An 18419-nucleotide genomic window follows, 5' to 3' on the forward strand; every position below is an offset into this window, starting at 1 on the left:
GAACATATCTCAGTATGGAAAAACGGTGCCTGTTCCTTTAAGCCTGTTTTTATCCGGTGGGGATTGAACCACCAACATTCCAGTGATTGGGCAACGCTCTCGTTTTATTATGACTGTGATCAGCTACTCGTGGTGTGGGACCAAACAGCCTTTTGTTTTACATTAATTATATGAGAAGTGCCCAAAACTACAAACATGGCCGCCGCTGTCCTCTACCTCGAACCGCACAGTATGTTTTTAAGATGCTTTGACAATTAATGACTTTTAAAAAAAGAGATTTAAGAACAACTTCCTGTGTTTTATTTATTGAATAAAAACTTTAAATGTGTCGGTTCTTCTTCATGTGTTTTTAGTGTGTCTTTAAAGAGGCTAAATGCAGGTTGGTCATTTTACAAAAAAATGACAAAAAATGTGACAAAAAATGTGACAAAAAATGTGACAAAAAATGTGACAAAAAAATGACAAAAACATGATGAAAACATGACAAAAAAGTGATTAAAAAACACAAAAAATGACAAAAAAATGATGAAAAAATGACAAAAAAGTGATTAAAAAACACAAAAAATGACAAAAAATGATGAAAAAATGATGAAAAAAGTGATTAAAAAACACAAAAAAAGGACAAAAAATTACAAAAATTTGACAAAAAATGTGACAAAAAATGAAAAAAAAAATGATGAAAAAATGACAAAAAAATGACAAAAAAGTGATTAAAAAATACAAAAAAAGGACAAAAAATGTGACAAAAAGTGATTAAAAAACACAAAAAAACGACAAAAAATGACGAAAAAATGATGAAAAAATGATGAAAAAATGACGAAAAAAAGTGATTAAAAACACAAAAAAATGACAAAAAAGACTAAAAAATGACCAAAAGAGGGATGAAAAAATGACGAAAAAAATGATGAAAAAAATGATGAAAAAATGTGACAAAAAATGACAAAAAATGACAAAAAATGACAAAAAATGCCTTAGGTCGTGCGTGTAACTGCAGCTTCTATATTAATCTTGTGCATTCGTCCTTTCTGAGTGATTTCAGAGGCCGTTGTGGTGAACAGGTCTGAGCTCATTCACATCAGGACACGGAGGAACATGTAGGAGGAAAATACTTTAACATTTTAAACTCCGTTCAGTCCCTTTAACGTCCAGAACACATGGACGTAGCTTCATCATGAGCTGCTAAAGCCGAATAGGACCTGGGGCTCTGGAGGATCCTTGCTTTAACCTAGTGCGTTTTCTCCAGCTCGGCTTTACCCAACATTAAAGCTTCTGTAGCGCCTCATTTGAAAGCTAAGACCTACAAAACTGATCTTTGTCGTCACATTTTCGTTGCTTTTTTAATCAAATTTTTATGGCTTCGTCACAGTTGCGTTTCACTTCGAAATGAAACGTGGCAAAAACGCAACAAAAACCTGACGGCGACAACAACGACTCGGAAGAAGCTTCGACCCACAAAACTGATCTTTTTCCTGCTGTGTTGTGTCACCTTTGTTTTGTTTTTATTTTTTGTCACTTTTTTGTCGATTTTTTGTCATTTTTTTGTTGATTTTTTGTCACATTTTTGTTGAATTTTTGTCACTTTTTTGTTGAATTTTTGTCACATTTTTTTTGAATTTTTGTCACTTTTTTGTTGAATTTTTGTTGAATTTTTGTTGAATTTTTGTCATTTTTTTGTTGAATTTTTTTGTCATTTTTTGTTCAGTTTTTGTCACTTTTTTGTTGATTTTTTGTCACTTTTTTGTTGAATTTTTGTCTTTTTTTTGTTGAATTTTTGTCTTTTTTTTGTTGATTTTTTGTCACATTTTTGTTGATTTTTTGTAACATTTTTGTTGATTTTTTGTCACATTTTTGTTGATTTTTTGTCACATTTTTGTTGATTTTTTGTCACTTTTTTGTTGATTTTTTGTTGAATTTTTGTCACTTTTTTGTTGAATTTTTGTCTTTTTTTGTAGAATTTTTGTCACTTTTTTGTTGAATTTTTGTCTTTTTTTTTGTTGAGTTTTTGTCACATTTTTGTTGCGTTTACATCCTTCTTTTCTTCTCATTTTTTGTGGCTGTTTTGGTGCTTTTTTCCCAAGAAGCTTTTTGATTCGGGTAAAGCCGAACTGGAGAAAATGGGGTCCGTTCAGGTGGGAGTTAAGGGGTTAAAACAATAAAAACACTTTCATCATTCTGTCGTCTAAATGATGCGAAAAAATAATTATAAAATGAAATCATTGAACAACTTCTTTTCAGTTTCTTAAAGCTGCTTTATGCAACTCTTAATGCGAGAAAGAAAGTGTATATTTGTGCGTTGTGAGCTTGTAGTGACCCAGCGGCTGTGTGTGGTCCGCGTGGCGCCTTCACTTCTGATCATGTGGTCTCTACAAGCGTCCTGGAGACCACGTGGTCAGAAGTGAAGGCGCCACGCGGACCACTCACAGCCGCTGGGTCACTGCAAGCCATGTTCATTTTCACACAAACATGTTTTGATTTAGTTTTTGTCTTTTGATGAAAATGTCCTTCAATTTTAGTCTGTTTTAGTCGACTTTGTATTTATAATATTCATTATTTAACCAGAGTCTCTGTAGTGCTTGTTCTTGTTCTTTAGTCCTGGTCTAGTCCTGGCTCAGTCTTTAGTCCTGGTCTAGTCCTGGTTCAGTCTTTAGTCCTGGCTCAGTCTTTAGTCCTGGCTCAGTCTTTAGTCCTGGCTCAGTCTTTAGTCCTGGCTCAGTCTTTAGTCCTGGTTCAGTCTTTAGTCCTGGTTCAGTCTTTAGTCCTGGTCTAGTCCTGGCTCAGTCTTTAGTCCTGGCTCAGTCTTTAGTCCTGGCTCAGTCTTTAGTCCTGGTTCAGTCTTTAGTCCTGGTTCAGTCTTTAGTCCTGGTTCAGTCTTTAGTCCTGGCTCAGTCTTTAGTCCTGGTCTAGTCCTGGCTCAGTCTTAAGTCCTGGCTCAGTCTTTAGTCCTGGCTCAGTCTTAAGTCCTGGCTCAGTCTTAAGTCCTGGTCTAGTCCTGGTTCAGTCTTTAGTCTTGGTTCAGTCTTTAGTCCTGGCTCAGTCTTTAGTCCTGGCTCAGTCTTAAGTCCTGGTCTAGTCCTGGTTCAGTCTTTAGTCCTGGTCTAGTCCTGGTTCAGTCTTTAGTCCTGGTTCAGTCTTTAGTCCTGGTTCAGTCTTTAGTCCTGGTTCAGTCTTTAGTCCTGGTCTAGTCCTGGTTCAGTCTTTAGTCCTGGTTCAGTCTTTAGTCCTGGTCTAGTCCTGGCTCAGTCTTTAGTCCTGGTCTAGTCCTGGTTCAGTCTTTAGTCCTGGCTCAGTCTTTAGTCCTGGTCTAGTCCTGGTTCAGTCTTTAGTCCTGGTTCAGTCTTTAGTCCTGGTTCAGTCTTTAGTCCTGGTCTAGTCCTGGTTCAGTCTTTAGTCCTGGTTCAGTCTTTAGTCCTGGTTCAGTCTTTAGTCCTGGTTCAGTCTTTAGTCCTGGTCTGGAGCAGGTTTGGTTCGTTGTGATTCAGACCCGGTTCAGTCTTTAGTCCTGGTCTAGTCCTGGCTCAGTCTTTAGTCCTGGTCTAGTCCTGGTTCAGTCTTTAGTCCTGGTTCAGTCTTTAGTCCTGGCTCAGTCTTTAGTCCTGGCTCAGTCTTTAGTCCTGGCTCAGTCTTTAGTCCTGGCTCAGTCTTTAGTCCTGGCTCAGTCTTTAGTCCTGGCTCAGTCTTTAGTCCTGGCTCAGTCTTAAGTCCTGGCTCAGTCTTAAGTCCTGGTCTAGTCCTGGTTCAGTCTTTAGTCTTGGTTCAGTCTTTAGTCCTGGCTCAGTCTTTAGTCCTGGCTCAGTCTTAAGTCCTGGTCTAGTCCTGGCTCAGTCTTAAGTCCTGGTCTAGTCCTGGTTCAGTCTTTAGTCCTGGTCTAGTCCTGGTTCAGTCTTTAGTCCTGGCTCAGTCTTAAGTCCTGGTCTAGTCCTGGCTCAGTCTTTAGTCCTGGCTCAGTCTTTAGTCCTGGTCTGGAGCAGGTTTGGTTCGTTGTGATTCAGACCCGGTTCAGTCTTGTTTCTGTGAACCATGAAGTGCCCAAACCAGTCCAACTCTTCCCCGTCACGTCAGAGCCGGGACATTTCTGAGCCCCCACCTGAGCCGCTCACGTTCCCTTTTTTACTGTTTATGACTCGACAAAGAACATCTGCAGGTTAGAGTCACAGTTTTAGTCTCTTTCACTTGGATTTGTTTAGTTTTAGGAGGATTTAACCTCTTACCGCCCGCCTAAACCAAATGCATTCTGTCCTCTAAGGTTAAAACTGATCTTTTTCCTTGCGTTGTTACTGTGTTGTGTCACCTTTTTGGGTTTTTTTTAATTATTTTTTAATTTTTGTCACTTTTTGTTGATTTTTTGTCATTTTTTTTGTTGAATTTTTGTCTTTTTTTTGTTGATTTTTTGTCACATTTTTGTTGATTTTTTGTCATTTTTTTGTTGAATTTTTGTCATTTTTTTGTTGAATTTTTGTCATTTTTTTGTTGATTTTTTGTCATTTTTTTGTTGAATTTTTGTCATTTTTTGTTGAATTTTTGTCATTTTTTTGTTGAATTTTTGTCATTTTTTTGTTGAGTTTTTGTCATTTTTTTGTTTAATTTTTGTCACTTTTTTGTTGAATTTTTGTCACTTTTTTGTTGAATTTTTGTCATTTTTTTGTTTAATTTTTGTCACTTTTTTGTTGATTTTTTGTCATTTTTTTGTTTAATTTTTGTCATTTTTTTGTTGAATTTTTGTCACATTTTTTTTGAATTTTTGTCACTTTTTTGTTGAATTTTTGTTGAATTTTTGTTGAATTTTTGTCATTTTTTTGTTGAATTTTTTTGTCATTTTTTGTTCAGTTTTTGTCACTTTTTTGTTGATTTTTTGTCACTTTTTTGTTGAATTTTTGTCTTTTTTTTGTTGAATTTTTATCTTTTTTTTGTTGATTTTTTGTCACATTTTTGTTGATTTTTTGTCACATTTTTGTTGATTTTTTGTCACATTTTTGTTGATTTTTTGTCACTTTTTTGTTGATTTTTTGTTGAATTTTTGTCACTTTTTTGTTGAATTTTTGTCTTTTTTTGTAGAATTTTTGTCACTTTTTTGTTGAATTTTTGTCTTTTTTTTTGTTGAGTTTTTGTCACATTTTTGTTGCGTTTACATCCTTCTTTTCTTCTCATTTTTTGTGGCTGTTTTGGTGCTTTTTTCCCAAGAAGCTTTTTGATTCGGGTAAAGCCGAACTGGAGAAAATGGGGTCCGTTCAGGTGGGAGTTAAGGGGTTAAAACAATAAAAACACTTTCATCATTCTGTCGTCTAAATGATGCGAAAAAATAATTATAAAATGAAATCATTGAACAACTTCTTTTCAGTTTCTTAAAGCTGCTTTATGCAACTCTTAATGCGAGAAAGAAAGTGTATATTTGTGCGTTGTGAGCTTGTAGTGACCCAGCGGCTGTGTGTGGTCCGCGTGGCGCCTTCACTTCTGATCATGTGGTCTCTACAAGCGTCCTGGAGACCACGTGGTCAGAAGTGAAGGCGCCACGCGGACCACTCACAGCCGCTGGGTCACTGCAAGCCATGTTCATTTTCACACAAACATGTTTTGATTTAGTTTTTGTCTTTTGATGAAAATGTCCTTCAATTTTAGTCTGTTTTAGTCGACTTTGTATTTATAATATTCATTATTTAACCAGAGTCTCTGTAGTGCTTGTTCTTGTTCTTTAGTCCTGGTCTAGTCCTGGCTCAGTCTTTAGTCCTGGCTCAGTCTTTAGTCCTGGCTCAGTCTTTAGTCCTGGTCTAGTCCTGGTTCAGTCTTTAGTCCTGGTCTAGTCCTGGTTCAGTCTTTAGTCCTGGTTCAGTCTTTAGTCCTGGTCTAGTCCTGGCTCAGTCTTTAGTCCTGGTCTAGTCCTGGTTCAGTCTTTAGTCCTGGCTCAGTCTTAAGTCCTGGTCTAGTCCTGGTTCAGTCTTTAGTCCTGGTCTAGTCCTGGCTCAGTCTTTAGTCCTGGTCTAGTCCTGGTTCAGTCTTTAGTCCTGGTTCAGTCTTTAGTCCTGGTTCAGTCTTTAGTCCTGGTCTAGTCCTGGCTCAGTCTTTAGTCCTGGTCTAGTCCTGGTTCAGTCTTTAGTCCTGGTTCAGTCTTTAGTCCTGGTTCAGTCTTTAGTCCTGGTTCAGTCTTTAGTCCTGGTCTAGTCCTGGCTCAGTCTTTAGTCCTGGTTCAGTCTTTAGTCCTGGTCTGGAGCAGGTTTGGTTCGTTGTGATTCAGACCCGGTTCAGTCTTTAGTCCTGGCTCAGTCTTTAGTCCTGGCTCAGTCTTTAGTCCTGGCTCAGTCTTTAGTCCTGGCTCAGTCTTTAGTCCTGGTCTAGTCCTGGTTCAGTCTTTAGTCTTGGTTCAGTCTTTAGTCCTGGTCTAGTCCTGGCTCAGTCTTTAGTCTTGGTTCAGTCTTTAGTCCTGGTCTAGTCCTGGCTCAGTCTTTAGTCCTGGCTCAGTCTTTAGTCCTGGTCTAGTCCTGGTTCAGTCTTTAGTCCTGGTTCAGTCTTTAGTCCTGGTCTAGTCCTGGTTCAGTCTTTAGTCCTGGCTCAGTCTTTAGTCCTGGCTCAGTCTTTAGTCCTGGCTCAGTCTTAAGTCCTGGCTCAGTCTTTAGTCCTGGCTCAGTCTTTAGTCCTGGCTCAGTCTTTAGTCCTGGCTCAGTCTTAAGTCCTGGCTCAGTCTTAAGTCCTGGTCTAGTCCTGGTTCAGTCTTTAGTCTTGGTTCAGTCTTTAGTCCTGGCTCAGTCTTTAGTCCTGGCTCAGTCTTTAGTCCTGGCTCAGTCTTTAGTCCTGGCTCAGTCTTTAGTCCTGGCTCAGTCTTAAGTCCTGGCTCAGTCTTAAGTCCTGGTCTAGTCCTGGTTCAGTCTTTAGTCTTGGTTCAGTCTTTAGTCCTGGCTCAGTCTTTAGTCCTGGTCTAGTCCTGGCTCAGTCTTTAGTCCTGGCTCAGTCTTAAGTCCTGGCTCAGTCTTTAGTCCTGGCTCAGTCTTTAGTCCTGGTCTAGTCCTGGTTCAGTCTTTAGTCCTGGTCTAGTCCTGGTTCAGTCTTTAGTCCTGGTTCAGTCTTTAGTCCTGGTCTAGTCCTGGCTCAGTCTTTAGTCCTGGTCTAGTCCTGGTTCAGTCTCTAGTCCTGGCTCAGTCTTTAGTCCTGGTCTAGTCCTGGTTCAGTCTTTAGTCCTGGCTCAGTCTTAAGTCCTGGTCTAGTCCTGGCTCAGTCTTTAGTCCTGGTCTAGTCCTGGTTCAGTCTTTAGTCCTGGCTCAGTCTTAAGTCCTGGTCTAGTCCTGGCTCAGTCTTTAGTCCTGGTCTAGTCCTGGTTCAGTCTTTAGTCCTGGTTCAGTCTTTAGTCCTGGTTCAGTCTTTAGTCCTGGTCTAGTCCTGGCTCAGTCTTTAGTCCTGGTCTAGTCCTGGTTCAGTCTTTAGTCCTGGTTCAGTCTTTAGTCCTGGTTCAGTCTTTAGTCCTGGTCTGGAGCAGGTTTGGTTCGTTGTGATTCAGACCCGGTTCAGTCTTTAGTCCTGGCTCAGTCTTTAGTCCTGGCTCAGTCTTTAGTCCTGGCTCAGTCTTTAGTCCTGGCTCAGTCTTTAGTCCTGGCTCAGTCTTTAGTCCTGGCTCAGTCTTTAGTCCTGGTTCAGTCTTTAGTCCTGGTTCAGTCTTTAGTCCTGGTCTAGTCCTGGCTCAGTCTTTAGTCCTGGCTCAGTCTTTAGTCCTGGCTCAGTCTTTAGTCCTGGTTCAGTCTTTAGTCCTGGTTCAGTCTTTAGTCCTGGTTCAGTCTTTAGTCCTGGCTCAGTCTTTAGTCCTGGTCTAGTCCTGGCTCAGTCTTTAGTCCTGGCTCAGTCTTAAGTCCTGGCTCAGTCTTAAGTCCTGGTCTAGTCCTGGTTCAGTCTTTAGTCTTGGTTCAGTCTTTAGTCCTGGCTCAGTCTTTAGTCCTGGCTCAGTCTTAAGTCCTGGTCTAGTCCTGGTTCAGTCTTTAGTCCTGGTTCAGTCTTTAGTCCTGGTTCAGTCTTTAGTCCTGGTTCAGTCTTTAGTCCTGGTCTAGTCCTGGTTCAGTCTTTAGTCCTGGTTCAGTCTTTAGTCCTGGTCTAGTCCTGGTTCAGTCTTTAGTCCTGGTTCAGTCTTTAGTCCTGGTTCAGTCTTTAGTCCTGGTTCAGTCTTTAGTCCTGGTCTAGTCCTGGTTCAGTCTTTAGTCCTGGTTCAGTCTTTAGTCCTGGTCTAGTCCTGGCTCAGTCTTTAGTCCTGGTCTAGTCCTGGTTCAGTCTTTAGTCCTGGCTCAGTCTTTAGTCCTGGTCTAGTCCTGGTTCAGTCTTTAGTCCTGGTTCAGTCTTTAGTCCTGGTTCAGTCTTTAGTCCTGGTTCAGTCTTTAGTCCTGGTCTAGTCCTGGTTCAGTCTTTAGTCCTGGTTCAGTCTTTAGTCCTGGTTCAGTCTTTAGTCCTGGTCTAGTCCTGGTTCAGTCTTTAGTCCTGGTTCAGTCTTTAGTCCTGGTTCAGTCTTTAGTCCTGGTTCAGTCTTTAGTCCTGGTCTGGAGCAGGTTTGGTTCGTTGTGATTCAGACCCGGTTCAGTCTTTAGTCCTGGTCTAGTCCTGGCTCAGTCTTTAGTCCTGGTCTAGTCCTGGTTCAGTCTTTAGTCCTGGCTCAGTCTTTAGTCCTGGTTCAGTCTTTAGTCCTGGCTCAGTCTTTAGTCCTGGCTCAGTCTTTAGTCCTGGCTCAGTCTTTAGTCCTGGCTCAGTCTTTAGTCCTGGCTCAGTCTTTAGTCCTGGCTCAGTCTTTAGTCCTGGCTCAGTCTTAAGTCCTGGCTCAGTCTTAAGTCCTGGTCTAGTCCTGGTTCAGTCTTTAGTCCTGGTCTAGTCCTGGTTCAGTCTTTAGTCTTGGTTCAGTCTTTAGTCCTGGCTCAGTCTTTAGTCCTGGCTCAGTCTTAAGTCCTGGTCTAGTCCTGGCTCAGTCTTAAGTCCTGGTCTAGTCCTGGTTCAGTCTTTAGTCCTGGTCTAGTCCTGGTTCAGTCTTTAGTCCTGGCTCAGTCTTAAGTCCTGGTCTAGTCCTGGCTCAGTCTTTAGTCCTGGCTCAGTCTTTAGTCCTGGTCTGGAGCAGGTTTGGTTCGTTGTGATTCAGACCCGGTTCAGTCTTGTTTCTGTGAACCATGAAGTGCCCAAACCAGTCCAACTCTTCCCCGTCACGTCAGAGCCGGGACGTTTCTGAGCCCCCACCTGAGCCGCTCACGTTCCCTTTTTTACTGTTTATGACTCGACAAAGAACATCTGCAGGTTAGAGTCACAGTTTTAGTCTCTTTCACTTGGATTTGTTTAGTTTTAGGAGGATTTAACCTCTTACCGCCCGCCTAAACCAAATGCATTCTGTCCTCTAAGGTTAAAACTGATCTTTTTCCTTGCGTTGTTACTGTGTTGTGTCACCTTTTTGGGTTTTTTTTAATTATTTTTTAATTTTTGTCACTTTTTGTTGATTTTTTGTCATTTTTTTTGTTGAATTTTTGTTTTTTTTTTGTTGATTTTTTGTCACATTTTTGTTGATTTTTTGTCATTTTTTTGTTGAATTTTTGTCATTTTTTTGTTGAATTTTTGTCATTTTTTTGTTGATTTTTTGTCATTTTTTTGTTGAATTTTTGTCATTTTTTGTTGAATTTTTGTCATTTTTTTGTTGAATTTTTGTCATTTTTTTGTTGAGTTTTTGTCATTTTTTTGTTTAATTTTTGTCACTTTTTTGTTGAATTTTTGTCACTTTTTTGTTGAATTTTTGTCATTTTTTTGTTTAATTTTTGTCACTTTTTTGTTGATTTTTTGTCATTTTTTTGTTTAATTTTTGTCATTTTTTTGTTGAATTTTTGTCACATTTTTTTTGAATTTTTGTCACTTTTTTGTTGAATTTTTGTTGAATTTTTGTTGAATTTTTGTCATTTTTTTGTTGAATTTTTTTGTCATTTTTTGTTCAGTTTTTGTCACTTTTTTGTTGATTTTTTGTCACTTTTTTGTTGAATTTTTGTCTTTTTTTTGTTGAATTTTTATCTTTTTTTTGTTGATTTTTTGTCACATTTTTGTTGATTTTTTGTCACATTTTTGTTGATTTTTTGTCACATTTTTGTTGATTTTTTGTCACTTTTTTGTTGATTTTTTGTTGAATTTTTGTCACTTTTTTGTTGAATTTTTGTCTTTTTTTGTAGAATTTTTGTCACTTTTTTGTTGAATTTTTGTCTTTTTTTTTGTTGAGTTTTTGTCACATTTTTGTTGCGTTTACATCCTTCTTTTCTTCTCATTTTTTGTGGCTGTTTTGGTGCTTTTTTCCCAAGAAGCTTTTTGATTCGGGTAAAGCCGAACTGGAGAAAATGGGGTCCGTTCAGGTGGGAGTTAAGGGGTTAAAACAATAAAAACACTTTCATCATTCTGTCGTCTAAATGATGCGAAAAAATAATTATAAAATGAAATCATTGAACAACTTCTTTTCAGTTTCTTAAAGCTGCTTTATGCAACTCTTAATGCGAGAAAGAAAGTGTATATTTGTGCGTATTTGAGCTTGTAGTGACCCAGCGGCTGTGTGTGGTCCGCGTGGCGCCTTCACTTCTGATCATGTGGTCTCTACAAGCGTCCTGGAGACCACGTGGTCAGAAGTGAAGGCGCCACGCGGACCACTCACAGCCGCTGGGTCACTGCAAGCCATGTTCATTTTCACACAAACATGTTTTGATTTAGTTTTTGTCTTTTGATGAAAATGTCCTTCAATTTTAGTCTGTTTTAGTCGACTTTGTATTTATAATATTCATTATTTAACCAGAGTCTCTGTAGTGCTTGTTCTTGTTCTTTAGTCCTGGTCTAGTCCTGGCTCAGTCTTTAGTCCTGGCTCAGTCTTTAGTCCTGGCTCAGTCTTTAGTCCTGGTCTAGTCCTGGTTCAGTCTTTAGTCCTGGTCTAGTCCTGGTTCAGTCTTTAGTCCTGGTTCAGTCTTTAGTCCTGGTCTAGTCCTGGCTCAGTCTTTAGTCCTGGTCTAGTCCTGGTTCAGTCTTTAGTCCTGGCTCAGTCTTAAGTCCTGGTCTAGTCCTGGTTCAGTCTTTAGTCCTGGTCTAGTCCTGGCTCAGTCTTTAGTCCTGGTCTAGTCCTGGTTCAGTCTTTAGTCCTGGTTCAGTCTTTAGTCCTGGTTCAGTCTTTAGTCCTGGTCTAGTCCTGGCTCAGTCTTTAGTCCTGGTCTAGTCCTGGTTCAGTCTTTAGTCCTGGTTCAGTCTTTAGTCCTGGTTCAGTCTTTAGTCCTGGTTCAGTCTTTAGTCCTGGTCTAGTCCTGGCTCAGTCTTTAGTCCTGGTTCAGTCTTTAGTCCTGGTCTGGAGCAGGTTTGGTTCGTTGTGATTCAGACCCGGTTCAGTCTTTAGTCCTGGCTCAGTCTTTAGTCCTGGCTCAGTCTTTAGTCCTGGCTCAGTCTTTAGTCCTGGCTCAGTCTTTAGTCCTGGCTCAGTCTTTAGTCCTGGCTCAGTCTTTAGTCCTGGCTCAGTCTTTAGTCCTGGTCTAGTCCTGGTTCAGTCTTTAGTCTTGGTTCAGTCTTTAGTCCTGGTCTAGTCCTGGCTCAGTCTTTAGTCTTGGTTCAGTCTTTAGTCCTGGTCTAGTCCTGGCTCAGTCTTTAGTCCTGGCTCAGTCTTTAGTCCTGGTCTAGTCCTGGTTCAGTCTTTAGTCCTGGTTCAGTCTTTAGTCCTGGTCTAGTCCTGGTTCAGTCTTTAGTCCTGGCTCAGTCTTTAGTCCTGGCTCAGTCTTTAGTCCTGGCTCAGTCTTAAGTCCTGGCTCAGTCTTTAGTCCTGGCTCAGTCTTTAGTCCTGGCTCAGTCTTTAGTCCTGGCTCAGTCTTAAGTCCTGGCTCAGTCTTAAGTCCTGGTCTAGTCCTGGTTCAGTCTTTAGTCTTGGTTCAGTCTTTAGTCCTGGCTCAGTCTTTAGTCCTGGCTCAGTCTTTAGTCCTGGCTCAGTCTTTAGTCCTGGCTCAGTCTTTAGTCCTGGCTCAGTCTTTAGTCCTGGCTCAGTCTTTAGTCCTGGCTCAGTCTTTAGTCCTGGTCTAGTCCTGGTTCAGTCTTTAGTCTTGGTTCAGTCTTTAGTCCTGGCTCAGTCTTTAGTCCTGGTCTAGTCCTGGCTCAGTCTTTAGTCCTGGCTCAGTCTTTAGTCCTGGCTCAGTCTTTAGTCCTGGTCTAGTCCTGGCTCAGTCTTAAGTCCTGGCTCAGTCTTTAGTCCTGGCTCAGTCTTTAGTCCTGGTCTAGTCCTGGTTCAGTCTTTAGTCCTGGTCTAGTCCTGGTTCAGTCTTTAGTCCTGGTTCAGTCTTTAGTCCTGGTCTAGTCCTGGCTCAGTCTTTAGTCCTGGTCTAGTCCTGGTTCAGTCTCTAGTCCTGGCTCAGTCTTTAGTCCTGGTCTAGTCCTGGTTCAGTCTTTAGTCCTGGCTCAGTCTTAAGTCCTGGTCTAGTCCTGGCTCAGTCTTTAGTCCTGGTCTAGTCCTGGCTCAGTCTTTAGTCCTGGTCTAGTCCTGGCTCAGTCTTTAGTCCTGGTCTAGTCCTGGTTCAGTCTTTAGTCCTGGTTCAGTCTTTAGTCCTGGTTCAGTCTTTAGTCCTGGTCTAGTCCTGGCTCAGTCTTTAGTCCTGGTCTAGTCCTGGTTCAGTCTTTAGTCCTGGTTCAGTCTTTAGTCCTGGTTCAGTCTTTAGTCCTGGTCTGGAGCAGGTTTGGTTCGTTGTGATTCAGACCCGGTTCAGTCTTTAGTCCTGGCTCAGTCTTTAGTCCTGGCTCAGTCTTTAGTCCTGGCTCAGTCTTTAGTCCTGGCTCAGTCTTTAGTCCTGGCTCAGTCTTTAGTCCTGGCTCAGTCTTTAGTCCTGGCTCAGTCTTTAGTCCTGGTTCAGTCTTTAGTCCTGGCTCAGTCTTTAGTCCTGGTTCAGTCTTTAGTCCTGGTTCAGTCTTTAGTCCTGGTCTAGTCCTGGCTCAGTCTTTAGTCCTGGCTCAGTCTTTAGTCCTGGCTCAGTCTTTAGTCCTGGTTCAGTCTTTAGTCCTGGTTCAGTCTTTAGTCCTGGTTCAGTCTTTAGTCCTGGCTCAGTCTTTAGTCCTGGTCTAGTCCTGGTTCAGTCTTTAGTCCTGGTTCAGTCTTTAGTCCTGGCTCAGTCTTTAGTCCTGGTCTAGTCCTGGTTCAGTCTTTAGTCCTGGCTCAGTCTTTAGTCCTGGTCTAGTCCTGGCTCAGTCTTTAGTCCTGGTCTAGTCCTGGCTCAGTCTTTAGTCCTGGCTCAGTCTTAAGTCCTGGCTCAGTCTTAAGTCCTGGTCTAGTCCTGGTTCAGTCTTTAGTCTTGGTTCAGTCTTTAGTCCTGGCTCAGTCTTTAGTCCTGGCTCAGTCTTAAGTCCTGGTCTAGTCCTGGTTCAGTCTTTAGTCCTGGTCTAGTCCTGGTTCAGTCTTTAGTCCTGGTTCAGTCTTTAGTCCTGGTTCAGTCTTTAGTCCTGGTTCAGTCTTTAGTCCTGGTCTAGTCCTGGTTCAGTCTTTAGTCCTGGTTCAGTCTTTAGTCCTGGTCTAGTCCTGGCTCAGTCTTTAGTCCTGGTCTAGTCCTGGTTCAGTCTTTAGTCCTGGCTCAGTCTTTAGTCCTGGTCTAGTCCTGGTTCAGTCTTTAGTCCTGGTTCAGTCTTTAGTCCTGGTTCAGTCTTTAGTCCTGGTTCAGTCTTTAGTCCTGGTTCAGTCTTTAGTCCTGGTCTGGAGCAGGTTTGGTTCGTTGTGATTCAGACCCGGTTCAGTCTTTAGTCCTGGTCTAGTCCTGGCTCAGTCTTTAGTCCTGGTCTAGTCCTGGTTCAGTCTTTAGTCCTGGTTCAGTCTTTAGTCCTGGTTCAGTCTTTAGTCCTGGCTCAGTCTTTAGTCCTGGCTCAGTCTTTAGTCCTGGCTCAGTCTTTAGTCCTGGCTCAGTCTTTAGTCCTGGCTCAGTCTTTAGTCCTGGCTCAGTCTTTAGTCCTGGCTCAGTCTTTAGTCCTGGCTCAGTCTTTAGTCCTGGCTCAGTCTTAAGTCCTGGCTCAGTCTTAAGTCCTGGTCTAGTCCTGGTTCAGTCTTTAGTCTTGGTTCAGTCTTTAGTCCTGGCTCAGTCTTTAGTCCTGGCTCAGTCTTAAGTCCTGGTCTAGTCCTGGTTCAGTCTTTAGTCCTGGTCTAGTCCTGGTTCAGTCTTTAGTCCTGGCTCAGTCTTAAGTCCTGGTCTAGTCCTGGCTCAGTCTTTAGTCCTGGCTCAGTCTTTAGTCCTGGTCTGGAGCAGGTTTGGTTCGTTGTGATTCAGACCCGGTTCAGTCTTGTTTCTGTGAACCATGAAGTGCCCAAACCAGTCCAACTCTTCCCCGTCACGTCAGAGCCGGGACGTTTCTGAGCCCCCACCTGAGCCGCTCACGTTCCCTTTTTTACTTTTTATGACTCGACAAAGAACATCTGCAGGTTAGAGTCACAGTTTTAGTCTCTTTCACTTGGATTTGTTTAGTTTTAGGAGGATTTAACCTCTTACCGCCCGCCTAAACCAAATGCATTCTGTCCTCTAAGGTTAAAACTGATCTTTTTCCTTGCGTTGTTACTGTGTTGTGTCACCTTTTTGGGTTTTTTTTAATTATTTTTTAATTTTTGTCACTTTTTGTTGATTTTTTGTCATTTTTTTTGTTGAATTTTTGTCTTTTTTTTGTTGATTTTTTGTCACATTTTTGTTGATTTTTTGTCATTTTTTTGTTGAATTTTTGTCATTTTTTTGTTGAATTTTTGTCATTTTTTTGTTGATTTTTTGTCATTTTTTTGTTGAATTTTTGTCATTTTTTGTTGAATTTTTGTCATTTTTTTGTTGAATTTTTGTCATTTTTTTGTTGAGTTTTTGTCATTTTTTTGTTTAATTTTTGTCACTTTTTTGTTGAATTTTTGTCACTTTTTTGTTGAATTTTTGTCATTTTTTTGTTTAATTTTTGTCACTTTTTTGTTGATTTTTTGTCATTTTTTTGTTTAATTTTTGTCATTTTTTTGTTGAATTTTTGTCACATTTTTTTTGAATTTTTGTCACTTTTTTGTTGAATTTTTGTTGAATTTTTGTTGAATTTTTGTCATTTTTTTGTTGAATTTTTTTGTCATTTTTTGTTCAGTTTTTGTCACTTTTTTGTTGATTTTTTGTCACTTTTTTGTTGAATTTTTGTCTTTTTTTTGTTGAATTTTTATCTTTTTTTTGTTGATTTTTTGTCACATTTTTGTTGATTTTTTGTCACATTTTTGTTGATTTTTTGTCACATTTTTGTTGATTTTTTGTCACTTTTTTGTTGATTTTTTGTTGAATTTTTGTCACTTTTTTGTTGAATTTTTGTCTTTTTTTGTAGAATTTTTGTCACTTTTTTGTTGAATTTTTGTCTTTTTTTTTGTTGAGTTTTTGTCACATTTTTGTTGCGTTTACATCCTTCTTTTCTTCTCATTTTTTGTGGCTGTTTTGGTGCTTTTTTCCCAAGAAGCTTTTTGATTCGGGTAAAGCCGAACTGGAGAAAATGGGGTCCGTTCAGGTGGGAGTTAAGGGGTTAAAACAATAAAAACACTTTCATCATTCTGTCGTCTAAATGATGCGAAAAAATAATTATAAAATGAAATCATTGAACAACTTCTTTTCAGTTTCTTAAAGCTGCTTTATGCAACTCTTAATGCGAGAAAGAAAGTGTATATTTGTGCGTTGTGAGCTTGTAGTGACCCAGCGGCTGTGTGTGGTCCGCGTGGCGCCTTCACTTCTGATCATGTGGTCTCTACAAGCGTCCTGGAGACCACGTGGTCAGAAGTGAAGGCGCCACGCGGACCACTCACAGCCGCTGGGTCACTGCAAGCCATGTTCATTTTCACACAAACATGTTTTGATTTAGTTTTTGTCTTTTGATGAAAATGTCCTTCAATTTTAGTCTGTTTTAGTCGACTTTGTATTTATAATATTCATTATTTAACCAGAGTCTCTGTAGTGTTCTTGTTCTTGTTCTTTAGTCCTGGTCTAGTCCTGGCTCAGTCTTTAGTCCTGGCTCAGTCTTTAGTCCTGGCTCAGTCTTTAGTCCTGGCTCAGTCTTTAGTCCTGGTCTAGTCCTGGTTCAGTCTTTAGTCCTGGTTCAGTCTTTAGTCCTGGTCTAGTCCTGGCTCAGTCTTTAGTCCTGGTCTAGTCCTGGTTCAGTCTCTAGTCCTGGTCTAGTCCTGGCTCAGTCTTTAGTCCTGGTCTAGTCCTGGCTCAGTCTTTAGTCCTGGTCTAGTCCTGGTTCAGTCTTTAGTCCTGGTCTAGTCCTGGCTCAGTCTTTAGTCCTGGTCTAGTCCTGGTTCAGTCTCTAGTCCTGGCTCAGTCTTTAGTCCTGGTCTAGTCCTGGTTCAGTCTTTAGTCCTGGCTCAGTCTTAAGTCCTGGTCTAGTCCTGGTTCAGTCTTAAGTCCTGGTCTAGTCCTGGCTCAGTCTTTAGTCCTGGTCTAGTCCTGGTTCAGTCTTTAGTCCTGGTCTAGTCCTGGTTCAGTCTTTAGTCCTGGTTCAGTCTTTAGTCCTGGTTCAGTCTTTAGTCCTGGTTCAGTCTTTAGTCCTGGTTCAGTCTTTAGTCCTGGTCTAGTCCTGGTTCAGTCTTTAGTCCTGGTTCAGTCTTTAGTCCTGGTTCAGTCTTTAGTCCTGGTCTAGTCCTGGCTCAGTCTTTAGTCCTGGTCTAGTCCTGGTTCAGTCTTTAGTCCTGGTTCAGTCTTTAGTCCTGGTTCAGTCTTTAGTCCTGGTTCAGTCTTTAGTCCTGGTCTAGTCCTGGCTCAGTCTTTAGTCCTGGTTCAGTCTTTAGTCCTGGTCTGGAGCAGGTTTGGTTCGTTGTGATTCAGACCCGGTTCAGTCTTTAGTCCTGGCTCAGTCTTTAGTCCTGGCTCAGTCTTTAGTCCTGGCTCAGTCTTTAGTCCTGGCTCAGTCTTTAGTCCTGGCTCAGTCTTAAGTCCTGGCTCAGTCTTAAGTCCTGGTCTAGTCCTGGTTCAGTCTTTAGTCTTGGTTCAGTCTTTAGTCCTGGTCTAGTCCTGGCTCAGTCTTAAGTCCTGGTCTAGTCCTGGTTCAGTCTTTAGTCCTGGTCTAGTCCTGGTTCAGTCTTTAGTCCTGGCTCAGTCTTAAGTCCTGGTCTAGTCCTGGCTCAGTCTTTAGTCCTGGCTCAGTCTTTAGTCCTGGTCTGGAGCAGGTTTGGTTCGTTGTGATTCAGACCCGGTTCAGTCTTGTTTCTGTGAACCATGAAGTGCCCAAACCAGTCCAACTCTTCCCCGTCACGTCAGAGCCGGGACATTTCTGAGCCCCCACCTGAGCCGCTCACGTTCCCTTTTTTACTGTTTATGACTCGACAAAGAACATCTGCAGGTTAGAGTCACAGTTTTAGTCTCTTTCACTTGGATTTGTTTAGTTTTAGGAGGATTTAACCTCTTACCGCCCGCCTAAACCAAATGCATTCTGTCCTCTAAGGTTAAAACTGATCTTTTTCCTTGCGTTGTTACTGTGTTGTGTCACCTTTTTGGGTTTTTTTTAATTATTTTTTAATTTTTGTCACTTTTTGTTGATTTTTTGTCATTTTTTTTGTTGAATTTTTGTCTTTTTTTTGTTGATTTTTTGTCACATTTTTGTTGATTTTTTGTCATTTTTTTGTTGAATTTTTGTCATTTTTTTGTTGAATTTTTGTCATTTTTTTGTTGATTTTTTGTCATTTTTTTGTTGAATTTTTGTCATTTTTTTGTTGAGTTTTTGTCATTTTTTTGTAGATTTTTTGTCATTTTTTTGTTGAATTTTTGTCATTTTTTTGTTGAATTTTTGTCATTTTTTTGTTGAATTTTTGTCATTTTTTTGTTGAATTTTTGTCACTTTTTTGTTGAATTTTTGTCACTTTTTTGTTGAATTTTTGTCATTTTTTTGTTTAATTTTTGTCACTTTTTTGTTGATTTTTTGTCATTTTTTTGTTTAATTTTTGTCATTTTTTTGTTGAATTTTTGTCACTTTTTTGTTGAATTTTTGTCATTTTTTTGTTGAATTTTTGTCATTTTTTTGTTGAATTTTTGTCATTTTTTTGTTGAATTTTTGTTGAATTTTTGTCACATTTTTGTTGAATTTTTGTCACATTTTTGTTGAATTTTTGTCGCATTTTTGTTGAATTTTTGTCACATTTTTATTGAATTTTTGTCACATTTTTGTTGAATTTTTGTCATTTTTTTGTTGAATTTTTGTCATTTTTCTGTTGAATTTTTGTCATTTTTTTGTTGAATTTTTGTCACATTTTTGTTGAATTTTTGTCATTTTTTATTTAATTTTTGTCATTTTTCTGTTGAATTTTTGTCATTTTTTTGTTGAATTTTTGTCACATTTTTGTTGAATTTTTGTCATTTTTTATTTAATTCTTGTCATTTTTTGTTGAATTTTGTCATTTTTTGTTGAATTTTTGTCATTTTTTGTTGAATTTTTGTCACATTTGTGTTGAGTTTTTGTCATTTTTTGTT

The sequence above is a fragment of the Gobius niger genome (genome assembly GCF_951799975.1).
Source record: "Gobius niger genome assembly, chromosome: 3".
NCBI classification, from domain to species: Eukaryota; Metazoa; Chordata; class Actinopteri; order Gobiiformes; family Gobiidae; genus Gobius; species Gobius niger.